The sequence below is a fragment of the Lacerta agilis genome, chromosome 1 (assembly GCF_009819535.1).
Source record: "Lacerta agilis isolate rLacAgi1 chromosome 1, rLacAgi1.pri, whole genome shotgun sequence".
NCBI classification, from domain to species: domain Eukaryota; kingdom Metazoa; phylum Chordata; class Lepidosauria; order Squamata; family Lacertidae; genus Lacerta; species Lacerta agilis.
Window position 1 is genome coordinate 44350988 of NC_046312.1, and position 20767 is coordinate 44371754.

The window sequence follows — 20767 nt, forward strand, 5'->3', positions numbered from 1 at the left end:
AAGCATTATGCAAACTGGTGTAGGTAGTGTTCTAGAGTTCTATCCAAAGTAGTACCGAAGTAACGTGTCATTAATATAAGGATTTCTCCTTGTGCAACAGGACTTCCCCCATCTCCTCCCCTAAACCTATTCTAGTGGTTCCCCCAAACTTCCGGAGAAGATCTGGGGAGCGATGGGGAAAACCTTGTGCTGGCAGGACATGTTTGTTGGATACTGTCCCAAATCACAAATTCATGAACTCACAGGACATCTTAGGTAAATCATCCTAATTGACAATATGGGGATAATACTAGCTGTTGTGAGGCTTACTGAGATAATGTGTGAATAACTCTTTGAAAACGTGAAATGGCCTATATAAATATTTATTGTAATATTAAGTATTCCCATTTACACAAGCGCTGCCACTGTAAGATTCTTTGGAACATTTTAAAAAAAAAAAACCCATGAAGGTGACTTTGTACTAAGCTGAGAAGCTTGAAGGAGGAGGGGGGGGAGCATCTGTAGTTGCTGTGTCAGCATGGCATAATCAGCTATTAGATATCCCTCAGCGATACTGCTTGATGCTATCACACAGCAGCAGTTCCTTTCAACTCCTTTTAAAGGAATTAACAGAGCACTGCATTACCTATGTTTGTCTAATATCTCAGTGACCCAGACAACATTTTACTTCGCTGAAATCAGAGAGCCTCCCTGCTTCTTTTAGTCTTACTCATCTCTACATTTCCTCAATACGCCAGCCACCAACAGATTCAAAACTAAGCTTAGCATAGAACTTTAATGTATAGGCCAAACACACCACATCAGACCAAGCTTGTAATTTCTAAAGAGCAACAATTACCTTTTCTGAGGTCGACTCATCACATTTTCATCCTAACGTACAACTTAATCCCACCAAATCAATTTGCTGAAAAGGGGGCTTTGATAAGCTTCGAGGCAACAAATTAAACATTTAATTTGTTTTTCTCATGCTGATTTGAACCAGGAATAATACTTTTTTATAAAAAAAATTACAAAACATATCATACAAGAACAGAAGTGCCAAACTAAAACCACCCAATGGTCACTGGTATGAGGCTTACACACAGAAAGAAAGAAATGCACAAAGAAGAAAAGTTAGTTTTGCTTCCAGCTATGTTTGTTTTCGCGGGTGGTGCTGTGGCCTAACCACTGAGCCTAGGGCTTCCCGATCGGAAGGTCGGCGGTTCGAATCCTCATGACAGGGTGAGCTCCCATTATTTGGTCCCAGCTCCTGCCAACCTAGCAGTTCAAAAGCACATCAAAGTGTAAGGTAAGAAAAATAGATAAGATTGAATATTTAATTAAGTTTTATATTAAAATATGATTTGGTAAGATGTTTAGAAATTACTAAAGATGATAGACAAGGAACGCAGGAGGAGGAGATAGGAGGAAGTCTATTACAATGTGAGGAAGAAATATTAGGTATAAGATATATATGTATGTTGTTATGTTTGTTTTTGTTAGTTTTAAATGTGTATGTAGGTATGTTTATTTTATGTGTTAAAAATTGTTAATAAAAATATTTTTTAATTTTTTTTAAAAAAAAAACCACATCAAAGTGCAAGTAGATACAGTGGTACCTCGCTAGATGAATGCCTTGCTAGACGAAAAACTCACTAGACGAAAGGCATTCACTAACGAAAGGGTGACTCGCAAGGCGAATTTCCCTATGGCCGTGACTCGCAAAACGAAAACGTTTTGTGGTCCCCCCCCCCCCGTAAAGCCGTGCTTCCTCTGACTGTTCTTCACAAGACGAAATTTCCGCTATACGACAGCACTCGCGGAACGAATCAATTTCGTCTTGCGAGGCACCACTGTAAATAGGCGGGAAAGTAAATGGTGTTTCCGTGCGCTGCTCTGGTTTCGCCAGAAGCAGCTTAGCCATGCTGTCCACATGACCCGGAAAAACTGTCTGCGCACAAATGCCGGCTCCCTCGGCCAGTAGAGAGAGATTAGTGCCGCAACCCCAGAGTCGTTCGCGACTGGACTTAATTGTCAGGGATCCTTTACCTTCACCTTTTATGTTTGTTTTGCTGTAAACACAGTACAGCAATGAGAAACAAAGCAGATGGCAAAACAGTATCCCACTGCCAGCCTAATTTGACATAAAATAAAGCAAAAACCGGAAGTGAGAGCAAGACCATAAAAAAGGCTGATCGCCAAATAATTGATGCTTTTGAATTATGGTGCTGGAGGAGACTCTTGAGACACCCATGGACTGCAAGAAGATCAAACCTTTCCATTCTGAAGGAAATCAGCCCTGAGTGCTCACTAGAAGGACAGATCCTGAAGTTGAGGCTCCAATTCTTTGGCAACCTCATGAGAAGAGAAGACTCCCTGGAAAAGACCCTGATGTTGGGAAAGATAGAGGGCACAAGGAGAAGGGGATGACAGAGGACAAGATGGTTGGACAGTGTTCTCGAAGCTACTAACATGAGTCTGACCAAACTGTGGGAGGCAGTGGAAGACAGGAGTGCCTGGCGTGCTCTGGTCCATGGGGTCACGAAGAGTCGGACACGACTAAACAACAGCAACAATGCAAAAACCGGTAAGCAACCAAACTGACCTCCAAAAAATCAAAATTAATTATACAGAAATTATTATTGTGTCAATCTCTATTTATTCAGGATAAAATGAAGTAACAGTCTGCAAAGATCTCTGAGGTAATTTTTTTTACCTTTTTTACCTTTACTGAGGGCCAATATTACTATCTAAGGTAATAATTATATATACTGCAAAAAGTCATGATCAGGTATCATTAATTATGGAAAGGCCTCAAGATCTTTCACTAATACACATGATAATATAGGAAAGAACAAGGGATCATCTCTAAATCTTACATCTTAAAAAGAGGAATACACTGGCCCTCATTTAGCAAAACTCCCCCCCCCTTTGATTTCCATTTGCAGCATCCTGAGATTATACACCTGTCTTTTTTGGACCAGATAAACTTGCACAGAGATTTCCTCTTGATTGCAACAACAAATACGCTTTACTACCCCACCCCCAACCTGTCAACCCTCTGGTTAAAAACTTGTCGTGCAACTGAATGTCAAAATGCAGTAAGCCTGCATGCAGCAATGCCTTCATGTTTCATGGCATATTAAAAATATGCTGTTGAGCATCAAATAAGCATTTGCTGTGCAAGTGTTCCCTTTGCACCTTGCTTTGAAGGTTCAAAGAAAGCTATTATGGCCTACTTCTCTAAAACATTACACATCGCAGTAAACACTGAAAGTTAAAAGGATAGACAAAAGAGATTCAGATGACAGCTTTTCTTAAAATAAATAAGTGCAGTACTGAACATAGATGTGGAAATAAGAGATTTGTTACCATAGAAATATCAGATAAACTCTGATAACAGTTTGGCAATTATTATTGTTCCAGAAGAGTGCTACTACATTGTTTCACAGCAGTGCAGATTGTCATACAGCTCACTGCCAACTGCAGCATTCTGCTGTGTGTGAATGGTGTTACTTTATTCATCCTCAGCATCTCACAATACTAACATTTGGGCTTAAAAAAAAAAAAAACCTGATAAATTAAAATGAGAACCACATTCCTATGTTGTCAATGGTATATTGGGGAAAAAGGACCGGTACAAGTGGCATGTGGGCATTTAATGGCTGATGCAGACAAAGATTCATACCCAGCAACACTTCCCTTCTGCTCCCAGCAATAAACTGTTCCCCTGCTAGAGCTAGAAACAAAGGGAACAGCTCCCCATGCAATCTTACCCACTGGGGAAGAAAAAGGGCTTCTTGCTTTTATAGGAACTTGTCCCAGTATACTAGTTACTAGTAAATGTACTTCTGCATCTACTCCCGAACGTGGTTTCAGAGAACTTCTCTTTCATTTTCTCTTTTTTGTTAGAAAAGCCCACCCATAATATTTTCTCCTTTGGGACCTTCCAATTCTACACAATTAAATGTGCATCACTGTATCTACCTTTAGGATTTCAATGCAGGTTTGAGCAGGTAATAGGAATGAGCACATTTTACGTAAGTTGTGTCAAACAGGGTTGTACTAAAAGATCACTGGGTTGTTGTTATTTTTAGTTCAATGCCTGCTTTCCAGAAACAAGACAAATGTCAGTAAATTCCTCCAGATTTCAGCACCTCTGATTGGCACAAAGCTTTTGCATTTCTGTACTTCAGTGTGCACTACTGATTCGGTCATAACAAAAATACAGTATAAAGTTGAAAAGCAAGCAAGTAACCACCTATTTTCTGCAAGCAAGAATTTCCAGCCACACTTACAATGAACTAGGTCCAGCTAATTTCATCAGGGCTACCTTCCAAGTAGGTGTGATCAGCACCACAGCCCAAGACAATTAGTTCTCTGTTTTGCTCAAAGAATGCACAAATGAACAGCCAAGTAGCAGTTGGAATAAATTCTAACAAGCTCATGTCCATGATATTATTCTGAAGATTAATAGCCAGCTGGGCTGTACTGAAAGCCCAGATGGTTATTAATCTACAGGAAGTGTCCAGCAGCCAGCTTGGTGCTATTTTAAGATGTACAGAAAATGTTTAGATACCATATGCTTCGTTTCCAGCTGCATCCAATGTTCCTGAAGTTGATGAGTACCGGGTATATGTTAAATACGATGAGTGTATTTAGAGACTCATCAGGTTCTCCCTTTGGCTTACAGGTTACTTTAAGAACATCTGAAAAGCCAAGTGATGTCTAGGAGGGAATGGCTAGCAGAAGCCAGTACAAGGGCTTCTACTAGCACAATGGGGCTTTCCTCTCCCCTTCTCCTGCCAATGTCTCCCAAATCTGCTCTGGGGGGTCGAGAGAACCACTGAACAGCACACAGTGGGAGGAAAGGAGGTATTCTTCCATCGGCCAAGCTGAAATGTCTGCACTGATGGAACATGATATTGAATGCCTCACTCTGTTCTTCCCACAATTAACTTACTGTATATACTTGAGTATAAGCCTAGTTTTTCAGCACATTTTTTGTGCTTAAAAAGCTGTCCTCGGCTTATACTCGAGTGAGGCGGGCGGTGGGGGTGGCGAGAAAGAAGCCCTTTCTCTCCGCTCGTGCCGCCACCCACTCTCCCCAGTCAACCATTCCTTAAGAAGCGTACAAGAACAGCGGTTCTTTACTCTCCCCAGGCAGCTTGTTCCATTCCTGAACTGCTCGCATAAATGCAAACTTGGCAAAGGAGGAAGAGGAAGGAGCAGCCCAAAGGGCTGCTCGTTCCTCCTCCTCCTCCACAGCGGCAAAGGTGAACCGGCTTATACTCGAGTCAATAAGCTTTCCCGGGTTTTGTAGGAAAATTAGGTGCCTCGGTTTATATTCGGGTCGGCTTATACTCGGGTATATACGGTACTTGCACAGCTCTTTTGACTTAAAAGATCCTTGGAATAGGAAACGAGAAATTTATCTGGTTTTTGAAATTCAATTCCTGTTTTTAGAACAACAATTTCAGAAGAAAGTATTTCAACTTTTCAAAAAGTTATAGTTTCTCAGTTCAGTGTTATAGGAACATTTTCTCATAAAAGAAACTGTCAGTTATTCCAGTTCGATTTTTTTAATATATACTGTTGATTTTACTGCATTTTGTTGTTTTCTGTTGTGAGACACCTTGAAATAAGTATTTTAAATAAATATTGTTTCAACTGCTTCATTGTAAAATGATTCTTAGGTAATCAGTAAAATCTGACAGTTCCTCTATTTCAATATTTAGCAGCTTTACACATCCTCTCAATAACAAAAGCTATATTCAAGCCAAAAGACCCAGATTAACAGTTGCAGAACTTGCCACCTTTTAATATTAAAAAATCGCTTCAGTCTTTTAATAATTTAGCAATGCCTAAGGAATTGTAAATTTGACTAAAATATAAGCTCATTATGAGGAAAAAGTTTTTAGAATGCATATGACAATATACTAAATATCCTTTCAATTACTAACATATTTCAAGCTGCATAAAAATGCTACCTTTACTGGAGGCAGAGGGCCTTCTCAGTACAGTCATACCTCGGGTTACGGCTGCTTCAGGTTGTGTGATTTCGGGTAGCGCACCGCGCCAAACCTGAAAGTAATGGAACGGGTTACTTCCGGGTGTCGGCACTCGCACATGCGCAGAAGCGCTGAATTGGGTCATGGACGTGCACAGACGCAGCGGTGCAGGTTGCGAACGCGCCTCCCACATGGATCGTGTTCGCAACCCGAGCATCCACTGTAGTAGCTGTGGTACACCCTCCTTCAGATGTCAAGGAGATGTCAAGAATTACACAACTTTTAGAAGACACCTGAAGGCAACCCTGTATCATGAGGTTTTTAATGCTTGATTTTTTTTATGTTTTCAGATATGCTGTAAGCTGACTAGAGGGGCTGGGGAATTATTATTATCATCATCATCATCATCATCATCATCATCACTGGTTGGTTATTTTGCAATACTAGACAAGACCATGAAATAAACACATTCCATTCCTTTTTATATTCATTTTTTGAATCACAGTGAATCATTGGCTTGAGAGCAGTACATGTGAAAAGGATCTAGGAGTCTTGGTAGACCATAAACTTGACATGAGTCAACAGTGTGATGCAGCAGCTAAAAAAGCCAATGCAATTCTGGGCTGCATCAATAGGAGTATAGCATCTAGATCAAGGGAAGTAATAGTTACCTTATGAGGAACGGCTCAGGGAGCTGGGTATGTTTAGCCTGGAGAAGAGAAGGTTAAGGGGTGATATGATAGCCATGTTCAAATATATAAAAGGATGTCATATAGAGGAGGGAGAAAGGTTGCTTTCTGCTGCTCCAGAGAAGCAGACACAGCAATGGATTCAAACTACAAGAAAGAAGATTCCACCTAAACATTAGGAAGAACTTCCTGACAGTAAGAGCTGTTCGACAATGGAATTTGCTGCCAAGGAGTGTGGTGAAGTCTCCTTCTTTGGAGGTCTATAAGCAGAGGCTTGACAGCCAGCTGTCAGGAATGCTTTGATGGTGTTTCCTGCTTGGCAGGGGGTTGGACTGGATGGCCCTTGTGGTCTCTTCCAACTCTATGGTTTTAGTATTCTTACATTTTTTAGTTGCAGTCATTCATGTTATTCGAGGGCTGCTCAAGTAGATCTAAATAATTCAGGTTTGGGGGCAATATACAGGCAACTGCCCATTTCCACAGAGGTTGAGTTCCACGTCAAAGCGCTCATTGGCAGAGCACGCATAAACATACACCACCTCGTTACTCTCACACCCCCATTCTGTTCCCATTCCTCCCTCTTTTGGGTCCAAAGGTACTTGCATGTCTGCGGTCACACATCAACTGGACACACCTAAAATGGTCACCACCAGGGTATATCCACTAATGCAACAAAAAGCTAAACCTTAAAATAATTTAAAAGGCACATACAATGCTATACATCTGTTCAACTGCATCCTGCTTTTTCTTCCCAAGTTTGCTGTCGGGATTGAAAGGAAGCTCACCGCTAGCCTTAGAGGCAACCAGTCTCCTCCTTCGTTTTCTTGACTGCTTAGGCATCAGCATCAAAGCTCATCTTTTAGCAGCCATGGCCTGGAAGCCATTTTGTTTACTCATAATGCCCCTGGTGAAGAGGGTGGGGGAAATGGGGGCCACCACAAAGAACAGGGTTTGAAATTAGCTTAAGGCAGGGGTCAGCAATCTTTTTCAGCCGTGGGCCAGTCCACTGTCCCTCAGACCATGTGGGGGGCTGGAATATATTTTCTTTTGGGGAGGGGATGAACAAATTCCTATGCCCCACAAATAACCCAGAGATGTATTTTAAATAAAAGTACACATTCTACTCATGTAAAAACACCAGGCAGGCCCCACAAATAATCCAGAGGTGCATTTTAAATAAAAGGACACATTCTACTCATGTAAACACACGCTGATTCCCGGACTGTCCGCAGGCTGGATTGAGAAGGCGATTGGGCCGCATCCGGCCCCTGGGCCTTAGGTTGCCTACACCTGGCTTAAGGTATTGGGTTAAACTGAGATGTTCATTGACAAAACTGTTAACCCCTCTTAGGTCTTGGAAAATAGGCACCCCAGAAGAAGCAGGGGTGGGGTAGAGAAACAGTGTAAGCTAGTTGCCCACCAACCTTGAAAGTTAAGTTATTTTTCATATTTACATTCCTCCTCAGAGCCTATAGCCCCCAGGGCACCTTTAGAAGGAGATGCAAAGCTACAGGCTTCAGGGAACAAAGAAATGCAGATGAAATGAAATAACAAGCCTTTATTTCTTACACCAGTCCCAGCCACCATGGCTAATAGTCAGGAATGATGGACTTGTAGTCCAACCATATCTAGAGGCAAAAGGTCGTGCCTGAAAGTAAAAGACTTCTGGGAGAAGATATATAATGAATTGAAAAAGGTGTTGAAAAACACATTTAGTAAAAAAAACAGAAGCCTTTTTACTGGGTATCTTAAACCACGAAATCCCAAGAGAAGATAGAACAGTCTTTATGTATGCCACAACAGCAGCAAGAATCCTATTAGCAAAAAAACTGGAAGACAGAAGAGATACCAACAATAGAAGAATGGCAGTTGAAAATGATGGACTATATGGAGCTTGCTGAACTGACAAGGAAACTCCGAGACCAGAGGGACGACGCGGTGGAGAAAGATTGGAAGAAATTTAAAGTATATTTAAAGAATTATGCTAAGATTAATATTTAAAATAAGCAGGAAGACTAGATAGGCAGCAGATGTAGAATTTAGATAAGGTGTAGAAATAGATGAAGTAATGTTAAGGTTATAAGATAAGAGAAGATGATTGGTGCATTAATATGAGAATATAAAAAGGTAAAGAAATTACTAAAGTTGATTGTTAGGGCAGTGTTTTTCAACCACTGTTCCGCGGCACACTAGTGTGCCGCGAGATGTTGCCTGGTGTGCCGTGGGAAAAATTGAAAAATTCAAGAGAATTACTTTATATATAGTCAATATAGGCACAGAGTTAATTTTTTTTAACATTTTCTAATGGTGGTGTGCCTCGTGATTTTTTTCATGAAACAAGTGTGCCTTTGGCCAAAAAAGGTGGAAAAACACTGTGTTAGGGAACGCAGACAGAGAGGACGTGAGGAAGTCAATTCACAATGTTATAAAAGAAGGATAGATAGAGTTAAATAAGTGTTTGTGTTAATTGTTTTTGTATTTTGTTGAAATGTTTTTTATTGTTTGTAATGTTTGTTTATGCATTGTTAAAAAACTAATAAAAAATTTTGGGGTGGGAAGAGGCAAAAGGTCACCCACTTCTGCTTTATTCCCCTCCTCTAAAAACACTAAACACTATATTCAGTCTTCCAGCCTTTATTTCAGATACTTTATGTGCAGTTTACCTGTGCAAACTGGGTTGTATCAAACTGTACCCTTATGCAAACAGGAGTCCTTCCATTCACAGAAGTGTGTCATGTCTTTACCCTAGCATAAGTCTTTGCTAATAGAAGGAGAGGTGATTCTCTCCTCACCTTCTGTGTCACCTTCCACACACTTCTGGATGGACCCTACCCCCAAACCCTGTGGAGCAGATTTTCAGGGGACAAAAGTGGCTGCAGGGGGAAAGGTGAATTGGAAAAATAACGCCTTTTCCATTACTAGAGGTGTGAGCAGGATCTGAAGTCCTTCCTTTCATGCGACAGAAAAACTGCATTCCACCCATTGGTGTTAACCTAATAGATCCACGTGACAACTTTAAAACATATTAAAAATTGCTATTAAAGCCATTCAATCTATCACAAGCACTTAATTAAAATCTAACAGTGTGCATAGAGAACATGCTTAAACATCTCTCAGTAAAACTGGGTGTAATTCCTAAAATTGGGTATCTGATACTTATACCAACATAGACTACCATGATCTTTATTAATCTGGGAAATATGGTATGCCACAGGAATGCAATCATTCACACAAGAAGAAAATTAATTTATGAGAGTATGAAAAGAATGCAAGCTTTTCAATCATTTCACTGTACTGCTTCCAAAAATGCAAGCAGCCAAACCGGGGGGGGGGGGGGGGGGGGGGGATGAAGTGTCGTTTTTTTCACAGAGCTCAGTCAGCATATGAAGCATATACAAAGGAAAGCCTTTGCATTGTGCATTTCTGTAAGCATTCAGCACATTTTTGCTTAATTTTTATAGAAGAGCCATCACATATATAAAACCCATTCCTGGATTACCATCTTCCTTAGTAGACAGAGAATGGTTTATAGAAAGGCTGAGATTCCTGAAATCAGACAACGCCTGAAAGAAGGAATTGGGGGTGCAGGGTTCATCTCCTCTTCTCCACCATCTGGCAGGTAGTGATCTAGGTGCCACTACCGCAATAAGTGTAAGGTAAGCAAGAGATGGGATCATTTCACCAGACTGATCTCACCTTATTACCACCCCCTAGCTGGGCCTGGGCAAGGTCAGGTTTTCAACATCACAATGTTATCCCCAGCCCAACTTCGTGATTTGGTTATAAATTCCAATGGCCAAATGGGTTTCCTATTTTGGAAATATGGATTTCTATCTGATTGGGCACCAATGCTGGCAAAACTTTTCACATCAATTAATTCAACTGGAATAATGTCAAATTGTTGGACATCTAGCATTATAGTTCCAATTTATAAGAGAGGTGATCCAGAGGACACTTAGAACTACCACCCGATAAGCCTCCCTGATGTCCCTGCTAATATATATGCATGGTATTCATACTGATCTACTAGACAAATCAGAACAGTTGATAGAAAAACATCAGCTTTTGTCTCCATTACAGGCGGGTTTTGTAAGGGGTATAGCACAATGCTTTGTCTTGAATTGCCTTATACAAAAGTATGTAAACAGCCCTTTAAAGAAGTTATATTACATTTATTGAACTTTCATCTTTGTTTGACTCTAATAGACTGGCAACACTTATGGAAGTAACTAGATGCCATTTCAGTTGATAAAACACCTGCTGTATCTTGTGAAACAACTTTATACTAATACTGACATTAAAAGTAGAGTTGGCAGGACAGGTTTTATGTCTGATTCAATCCCAGCAGTAAAGGCAGTTAAACAGGGCTGCATCTTGGCACCACTTCTATTTAATCTTTACATAAAGAACATAGGCCAGGAGATTTCCTCCTTATCTGATGTTTTCCCTCCTGCAGTTTGGAAACAGAAGATTCCCAGTCTTGCTTTATGCAGATGACATGACACTCATCTCATTAACCCAAATTGGTATGAGAAGGTTACACATCAAATTAAGAAGCTACTGTAAGAGAGAAGGAATTACAGCAAAATAAAAGTGGTGGTGTTTGACAAAAGGAGTAAACACATATGGACCATGGATGGGCATAATATCGAACAATGCCAATCATATAAATATTTATGGCTTACTTTTTCTGAAAATACCCTATGCCACACCCACCTAGAAACAATAACACTTTCAGCTACATGCTTATTGGGGCCCATAAAGAAACTGTATCACACACAGGGCCACTGTTTAGTCGAACCAGCATTAAAGATTTTTTGTAGCTAAGATTGTGTCTCACCTTTTATATGAAATAAAAAATAAAATAAAAAATCCTTCCAGTAGCACCTTAGAGACCAACTAAGTTTGTTCTTGGTATGAGCTTTCATGTTTCAGTGTATCTGAAGAAGTGTGCATGCACATGAAAGCTCATACCAAGAACAAACTCAGTTGGTCTCTAAGGTGCTACTGGAAGGATTTTTTTTATTTTTTATTTTGTTTTGACTATGGCAGACCAACACGGCTACCTACCTGTAACTGAACCTTTTATATGGTTCACCAATCTGGGGTAACCACTGCAGGGAGGAATTCTCATTATAACACTTCAGCCACTCTCCTACTATGTGTTCTAGAATATGAACAAGTTTAACACGGATACTAAAAAGCAATTTCCTACAGTAAAGTGCCCCATCTAGAGACATACAATACCACCTGGTCCAGTCTGCCACCTCCAGGTCAATAACTCAGGAATAACTTATCAAGGCTCCATGAATTCCACAGCAGGAATGATAGTAAAATTAATCTCTCATGGTAGCAAATCTATTTTGGGGTTACAGTAACCTTGCATGAGTCATTACCAGATGCCCAGCAGGTGTTCTTTTGTGAAACCAATTTATAAGATATAAACTAACAAAGTGGTTTCAGTCTGACATTTCTGAAAACAACTTATCAACACTTCACTGTGGATGTCTATACCAACTGACCAAATCCATGAAAAATGTGCTCATCACTAATTGTAAAATAGATGCAGTGGTACCTCGGTTTTCGAGCATCTCGGAAGTCGAACGTTTCGGTTTCCGAACGCCGAAAACCCGGAAGTAAATGCTTTCGTTTTCAAATGCGCCTCAGAGGTCGAATGGCTTCCGCTGTCTGTACATGTTATTTTTTTCAGTTTTCTGCAGACTGTTAGAAAACCGAGGTACTGCTGTATTGGGTCTAATACCTGCCTTTAACTTGTAAACATAAATTTCAAATATCTAAGATTTATATATACGACTGCATTCTGGACACTTCTCAAATGAAGTGTTTATGGAATCAAGTACCCAAAAATTCCCGCACCTTACACAAACCCCTCCTAGGAACTGCAGGAACACATCCTCCGCCCTAAGAAAAATTTCATATGGCGAAAAGGAGACAGAATGGATAGTAAATTTTACTAACAGCAATTTTGTAAATAAGCTGTTTTTTCCCTTCCAGTCAATAAGCCCCTCAAATTCAGATCATTGGCAGCCAAACTGGTTGCCCACCTTTTGACTATACTCCAGTTTCTTTCCAGGAAATAAAACAGCTAGAGAATCAGCAGCAATGGCAGGGGAGAATATCTGTTCATCAGCTGGCTTAGGACTCTGCCAGCCGCTGCTGCTCCCACCTTCCTTCCTATGACTAAAGGGCCAACAACTCTCTTCCAGTTGACAAAAAAAAACAACGTCCTGGCTGATTGCCGAAAAGGAAAAGTCTTCCACATAAAAAGCAACAGGAAGACAGGCTTCAAATTCCAAAGCATGGCCACAAAGAAAGCTCCCTCCTGCTTCCCCACAACCTCATAGGTTGGCCAGATGCAAATGAAAGCAGGCTCATCGGATTAAAAACAAAAGCCAGCATGTTGAATTGGGCTAGGAAACAGACTGAAAGGCCATGAAGTTGTCTCTAATGAGGAGTCACATGAGCAGAAGCCAGCTCCAGCCTTTAAACTGCTGTATTCTGGCCCAGCTGAATTTTCCAAACAGTTTTCGAAGGTAGCCCCACCTAGAGAACATTCTAACTTCCAAATAAAGCTCTGTTTGTCAGCTATCAGGCAAGTGGCTGTTTCCAAGCTTGATTTAAAAAAAAATTACATTCTGCAGTATTTCTGAATTAAGACAATCTCAAAAATAACTAAAGTACATATACCAGTACTTTGGTCTTGGGAGTTTTCACTTTCCCTGCAAGATGGATCTATTGTCATAGCTGGCAAGATGCTAGGACCAGGAGCTTTGGCACAGTCAGAGAGAATACGGCCTGCATCTTCACCCATTCCACCAAATTTAAATTTTGTGACCAAAATTTCATCCTTTATGAATTAAGGCTACATGGCTGATATTCATGAGAGAGCTCCTCTTTGCACAGTTGCAAAGGTCCAGTGATGGTAACCAGCTGAGGATAACATTTGAGTTCCAAGGCGGAATTAATCAAGGAATGGGACAAAAACATATCCATGTGTTTCCCACAGACACTGATTTAAAAAAGCTGCAGGCTGTCTACTGACTGAGTCCAGAAAATTTCCTTTTGTACTGTTTCTAAATCTGTGTTTTCAATTTCTTTGTGTCTACATTGCGATCAATAGCCTTCATCCTTTCTATTCCCAGAATTCAAATACATAAGGGTTTATGTGTCTTTGCTCCTGCAGTACCATTATTCACAACATACATCCTAGACAACCACCATGTTTGGCAGATCATACAGCAACAAATTCGCCATTAATAGGATAGACGTTTTTCTAGGTTTAAAGTTTGAAACTACCCAGAGACATTTCAGTATGAGTACAACTGAGAATACACACACACACACACACACACACACACACACAAAGTAGGATTCAAAGTTTACAACTTTCTTCCATAATACATAACATAAGTGCTAGCTAGCTCTTATGTTCCCATAGTTATTGCCATGTTTTTATAACCAGAATGCTGAGCAAGATTTTTTGTAAAAGTGTGTGCCTGCTATTTTGCCAAGTGAATTCTCCCCCTTTCAGGGGGGAAAGGAGGGGACAAAGATAAATGTGCAGATCCCTTTATAATTAAAATTCCAACCACAATACAGTGCATGAAAGTGCATTTATCAGCCTTCTGATTACAGTGAGAATGATTTTTAAAATATTTTATCCTTTACTGTCTTTCATTTGAAGTGAAAGCACAATTTATTTAGGATGGATACACAGCAGAATTCTTAAATGTAGCCAATCTCTCTAGCCACATCAGAATAAGCTACAAATCTGAGCTAGGAAAGATTACAGCTGCTAGGGCTGTGCATCTTTTAAAATGATTGAAATCCCAGCAGACACTGCTGCAACAGGTCTAGAAATTTGCTGGTGAGAAGGAGAAAGCGTGTTCCACATTATTCCCCTCAGCCCTGTAAAGGGGGAGCTCACAGCTTAATTATTAAAGGGAATTAGGAATTAGTTTGATTGGCAGAGGACCCAGGCGGGCCTGATCTGGCCCGGAAACCATGGACCCCCTGTTTTTCAAAAGCCAAGCCACGGACCCCATACTTTTTTTGATATCTCTATGGTAGTTTTTGTTATGTGGATGGTGTATCGCCCATGACTGGTACGAGGAGCAGACCACGATGTCGGTTTCACTCAGCTGTATATTGCTAGTGAAACCACCACCACTCTACTAGCAGCGTCCATTGGAGGGAGTCAAGAGTTCTTTACTTCAGCAGGTGCTGCTAGCAGAGGGACTCAGGAGCAGCTGTGGTTTCACCACCGGGGCTGTCTCAACTCGGGGGGGGGGGGGGATGTTCCCTCCCCTCAACTGAGCTGTGCAAAGCAGCCCTGATGCTCCTGATATTCACATGCAAACGATGAGAGCACCGGGGCTGTCTCAGCTGGGGGATGGACGGACAGACATTCCCTCACCCCAGCTGAGCGGTGCAAACAAGTTGCATTGTCCCAGCCTGCAAGCCTGGGTAAAACTGCCTCAGCTTGTTTTTTCAACATCACAGTATATCGCCAAACCACCCAGCCCTAGTGAATGGTGCCACAGACCCCCTGGGGTGGGTTACATAGAGCCCTTGGGGTCCGCAGACCACCACTTAGGAACCACTGATTTAGACAACGGGAACTGGAACCACGCACGGAGAAAAAGGTGGTGGAAGGTAAGGGGTTACTGGACTAGGCTAAAGGGACATGGTGATGGTAACAGAGTAAGGCACCTCTCACATGGCCCCAAGTACAGGTCTCCTAAGAAGGAGAAAGTGTGTATTCTCTTGACCCTCTGCGCATGGTTCATACCTGATATTTTAAGTAGGGGTCAATGCCACTGGGGAAGGTTTGTGTATCATCCTATTCTTTGTTACAGCTAATTATATTCTTGATCACACACACTGTGTTTCACCAGACTGCTTTCCAACAAGGAGGGGCATGCTGCCAATATTTAATTCGACTTTGTAGAAATACTCAAGATATGATCGCATTTTTCAGAGGCATCCCTTTCCTGCACTGAGATTTTACACTGATAATGGGGAAAACATTGATTGAAAGCACAACAAAAGGAAATGAAACACAGGAGAGCAAAATGATGAAACATCAGGATGAAAAATAAGTTATTCCAATGTATACACATTGTAAGTTTTTCACTGCCTTAGTTAATGTAACTATTACCTATCAACTTCAAATATGCAAAGAAGTGTTTTCAGCAAATAACCACATATTCCTGATACTTATATTTTGTGGAGCAAGCAAAAGGATATACTTTTATCATACCTAGCAATCTGGTCTGTAAACTGACTTGGGAAAAACAATAAAGGAAAAGTCGAATAAACTTTGAGCTATACATAAGACAATATTGCGTATGGAAGCAAATCTGCGATACAGGTAAAGATTTTTTTAAAATACAGCTATAGGAGAAATAAGCGAAGGGTGCATACAAAGACCAATTTCCCCTGAATAACCAACTCAAATGTGCTAAAGTAGAAGTGTCACAAGACAAGTTACATTCCTCAAACAAAGTATTCAGGAGACAAAACAATTGTTTACTGCACTGGTTTATATTTAGGACAGAAATACATGCCACAAAACAAGCTTTTTGAGATGGCTGCTTTACTGAAACATTTTTTTAATCCTGCTTATGACAGCACTGTCTTCCAACTTCAAATACAGCACAGGGAGAAACATGCTCTGTCAGACAACTTCAAAATACACTACTGTATGTGCAATTCGAAAGAAAATACGGCATACTATAACAGAGCAGTCATGCTTATTTGTAGACAGACTTGATTTCTTTTAAAATACTTTATGGGTGGAATGTAGAAAGTCTTGTGGCCAGAATTCCACAAATTCACCCACCAAACCATCCCTCCATCTCTGGCAAGCATGAGGAGGCTAATTCCTTCTCCCGAGTTTACAGGCAGGCGGAGGGGGAGGAAATGGTATCACCCTTTCAGTCCTGCTGCACTTCAGAGGAGCTCTCAGCATCACGGAACTTCGCACAACATAGACAAGCCTCTAGTCTCCACGTCAGAGACCCAACCCCTTCTCCATGCTGAGGGAGGGGCAGGGTCATAGATATGACCACCACAAATTCTGGCTGGCTACCAAAGCTTGCCAAAAGTTGTGGCAAACTGCATATGCACCAGGCTACCAATTTATTTATGTTTAAAGAGTGGCCAAGCAAGCCGCTTGGTATCCTGTCTGGAATTTCAAAAACCATTTGTGGTTTATTACAAGTACTGTGAACAAGAAAGCATGTCATGAAGTTATACTCTGAGCACCCGTTCAGGAGAGAGAGAGCGGACAAGACGGATGGAGAGGGAGACTGAGATTTACTAAGACAGGGTTGTATCCAATGTGGCAAGGCTTCTGTCAGTGGAACTAAAAGGGAAGCAATTTTTGGTGATTCTTCTTTAGCCCTGCAGCTCCCTGCACCCCTCCTAAATGTGCTCTAGAGGGTCGAAGATGCTCTAGAGCAGTTTTAGGGGAAGCTGCAAAGGAGAGGGAGAATCACAGAAAATTGCTTCACTTCCCACTGTATGGCTCACCATCAGCTGAATAACACCATTGGATACAACCCACAGATATTTTAGAAAATATATATCTGAATCCTGGCTGCTTGGCCTTCGGTTAGGCCAGGAGGGATGGAAAGGGCTAGCTCCCAGTCTGAAACCCTTGCTATAAAGGATAAGTGAAGCTTTAAGTGAAGTCTGGGCAGGTTCCAGAGAAGGAAATATAATTTTTTTAAGATGTGGTAAGCTTGGTCAGGTAGTAGTGAATAAAATGAAGTTATTAAATATGGCCATTCTATCAAGGAGTGGTAATTCGTTACTTAAGTTGTTAGCCCTCCCACTTCTTGCAGTATAACTCAGAGAGACACTTGAGTGTTTAGATACGGAAATGTATTTTAAAATGGCAAGTTCACAAAAAGTCAGTTGAAGCAAGTGAACTGTTTAATCTGAGGCCAACACTAAAGAGAGGGGGGGGTCATTTTTGTTTTCCAGAGTTAAGTATTACTGATCTCTAGACTAGCTGCAGATATGTACTTACTTATTTCTGCTTGGCAGAATTTGAGATCTGTGTTTATCTTGCATATTCAAAACATTACTAGCCTGAAAAGGATTTGGATAGAGAAGCAAGATTTTTCATAATTTTATAACACGTTAGACATCATCTAAAAGGCTGACAGTTGCTAAACAAAAAAAATATTTAAATGGGGCGCTGAACTGAGGTGCTGAACTAAGGACTATTTAGGAGGATTTGACCCCTTGAAACAGTTGATTGGGAGGTTTATTCCCTTTCCCCTCTTTCTTCTACTATTTAAAAGCTCAGCAGCATAGAAGAGGAATGGAGCTCTGGTTGCTGTCACCACCACCTTTCATTCTTGGAGTGGAGGTTTAAAATGGGGGGAAGTGGGCGGGGGGACCCACCACTACCACCATGGTAAACCCTCTTACCCTCTAAAATGCTGTGCATCACTTCACAGCGCCATCCTCTCGCCACGTTTTGTGGCAGGAGCAGGAGGCAGAGCCTATTTGCAGACCATGTGCAAGGAAATTAGTTATACTGGGTTAGGCTGTTATGCCTTGCCAAACAGCAGTTTGTGAGAATGAAAAGCCGAGGAGGGTTGCAGCATGCTCAGAGCACAGTTGGCTTGGGCAGGAGGAGGTTACGTTACCTAACTTAGCACTGACAGAGGTGGAGGCAAAAGGAGAACCTCAAAAAGGGGCGGGTGCTTCACAGTGCATTTGGTTGGGGGAGGAAGTACCACGTAGCCTAGCAGAAAGAGGAGAGGATGGCGCAGAAGTGAAGGCATGAAGTACACTTCAACAATGCAACATTTTGCAGAGTATGTGCCATAAGAGGTCGGTTGTGCAACTTAACCAATAACAGGCCCAAATGCTTCCTTAACCACCTTTTTCTTTACAAGTGTGCAGTACTGCAAGCAGCTGTCTGTGCCTCACATAGGGGGTGGGATGCAGCTAGAAAGTTATCAGTGTGCTGTATATCTCTTCACTGCTATGTCCTTAATACATTTCCTGAACATTGCATGTACATAAAGATAATCAAATCCAGCCTGCTAGACAGAACAATACCTCTCCCCCACATACTTTGTTCTGTTTCCCCCCCCCATCTCTCTAGCCAATTTGGGGTGGGGGTACAGGGGCCAGGAGGAGGGAGAAGCCCCATTACAGCAACGGAAGTCATTGCACAGGGCTTCTGCTGATGAGACTGGTTAGGTGAATTCCCCCACCCCACCCCCACCCCAAGAGTTTTGCTGTTTCCTAAAATGGAAGCCATAACATTAAGCTGCCGTACCTGAGCCACTGAATCCAATGAGAATCTAGTTCATCACAAATCCTGGCACTGGTTCCAACCAAGTGTCAAATGCTGCACAACAAAACCAAGTTGTGAATCTAGTAAGAGACTGGGATCAAGTGTGCCACTTATGGACAACAGAGAAGCCAAGCCCTGTTCATCTACTGTCAAAAGGTAGACATTTAAGAAAAACAAATCCAGATGGTTCAGGCTGTTTATACCATTAGTTATAATATAAATAAGCATGTAATGAAAGATACTCAAATGAACTCCAAATCCAGAAATGTTTATAGATATTTCAGTTTAGTAAACTAAATGTGGCATGCTTTAAAAAGGCAAAAGTTTCAGCTGCTAGGTAGGAGGGGGGTTGCGAAATCCAAACCAGGGGCTCTAAAAATACCAAAACCTCTTTTTGCTTATCTTGCCCTGATTTACTTTGGTAGAAACATTAAATGGGGAAAAAAACATGATGACTATCTTTCACAAGAGGAACCCAGTGATGTCATCGTTTAGATCTGCGTAATATATATCTGCATAATACTTTCTTTTCTTTTTATACTTTTCTCAGAGCTGCAACCTTTTTGGCTAGAACTGAAATGCATCACAACTCTGAAAACAGCCCCTCCATTTTCTTTTTCTTTAATGTTAAATTATAGATCTGCTGTACAAAAAGGGTTTAAATTTCTTACAAAGTTCAAGTATGACACAGAAGGCCGCCTACACAGCAGAGAAAGTGATAAAAACCACTTGCCGAACTGGGTAAAAAACACAATAGTGTAGGCGTATAGGAAGCGAGAAGGAAGAAAACTGAACTCTATTGTAGCCTCTCTCCTCCCTCCTCAAACAGGCTTCACAAACAAGGGTAACTGGTTGCCTGGAAACAAAAAGAGCTACCCTTTAGTCCAAACAGGCATCACACGATAAAGTCAAGGACAACTCATATGAAACACACGAAGCAATCAGAAAGAATCATAGGCACGGTCCTGGCAATCCTATGGGCCCACCACAATTGTGGCCCACTTACCCCAGTCTTAATATCTGCATTGCTTTTGTTAGGATGCTATAGGGAACACTGCAACTCTGACAGCCATTCCCCAAGCACCCATAATAATCAGCTGCAGAGAACAAGGCAACATTTCCCTCAGATCAGTCATGCATGGGCTATGCAAATCCATATAGAGAGACACCGCCAATGTGTGTCACACCACATACAACCAGCCAGACAGAGACACCTCACTGCCCTACAGTGCATGAGTCACTGTGGAGTAACTCACAACTGAGAGTCTCCAGGAATCCCTGTGGACACAGGAGTGACTCTCCTTATACCACTCTCAGTGAGTGTTAATAAGTACCCCTTTGACTGCACAATACGAAGGGAAGGACAGATGGAATACCCAAATAGATCCCTTAGGAGGTGGCCTGCACCACAAACCTAATAGCAAATGAGAGCAGCAAAACAGGTGACCAAGTATGGCATAAACGTGTCATGTTTCTACAGTATGTTGGTAGTTTTAAATTGTTTTACTGTAGGCCAACCACTAATGTTGGTTCTCCAGGAAATTCTGAACTGTAAAACATAACCTATGAAAATTATGGTTATTTGCATCAGAAAACTTACTGTGCCCTAGAGCAGGAATGAGGAACCAACTTGGATCCTCCAGGTCTTACTGACCTACAACAATAGCCCCACCATACAGAGTTTAAAACACCATAGATTGTTTAACTAGCCAAAGGCCTGGGAGAAGAGGAATGTTTTTGCC

The 20767-nt window shown here is 41.3% G+C and overlaps 1 protein-coding gene across 6 annotated transcripts in view; it reads right to left on the bottom strand.

Moving 5' to 3' along the window:
* Positions 1 to 20767, bottom strand: part of SIPA1L1 (signal induced proliferation associated 1 like 1) — a 116337-nt gene that overhangs the window by 70407 nt on the left and 25163 nt on the right. Inside the window, exon 2 of one of the 6 annotated variants that reach the window (XM_033146536.1) lies at positions 17739 to 17800. The exons of the other annotated variants lie outside the window; for them this stretch is intronic. The gene's annotated coding sequence lies outside the window, so the exon portion shown is untranslated. The remainder of the gene's footprint in view (positions 1 to 17738; positions 17801 to 20767) is intronic. 6 annotated transcript variants of the gene reach the window in all.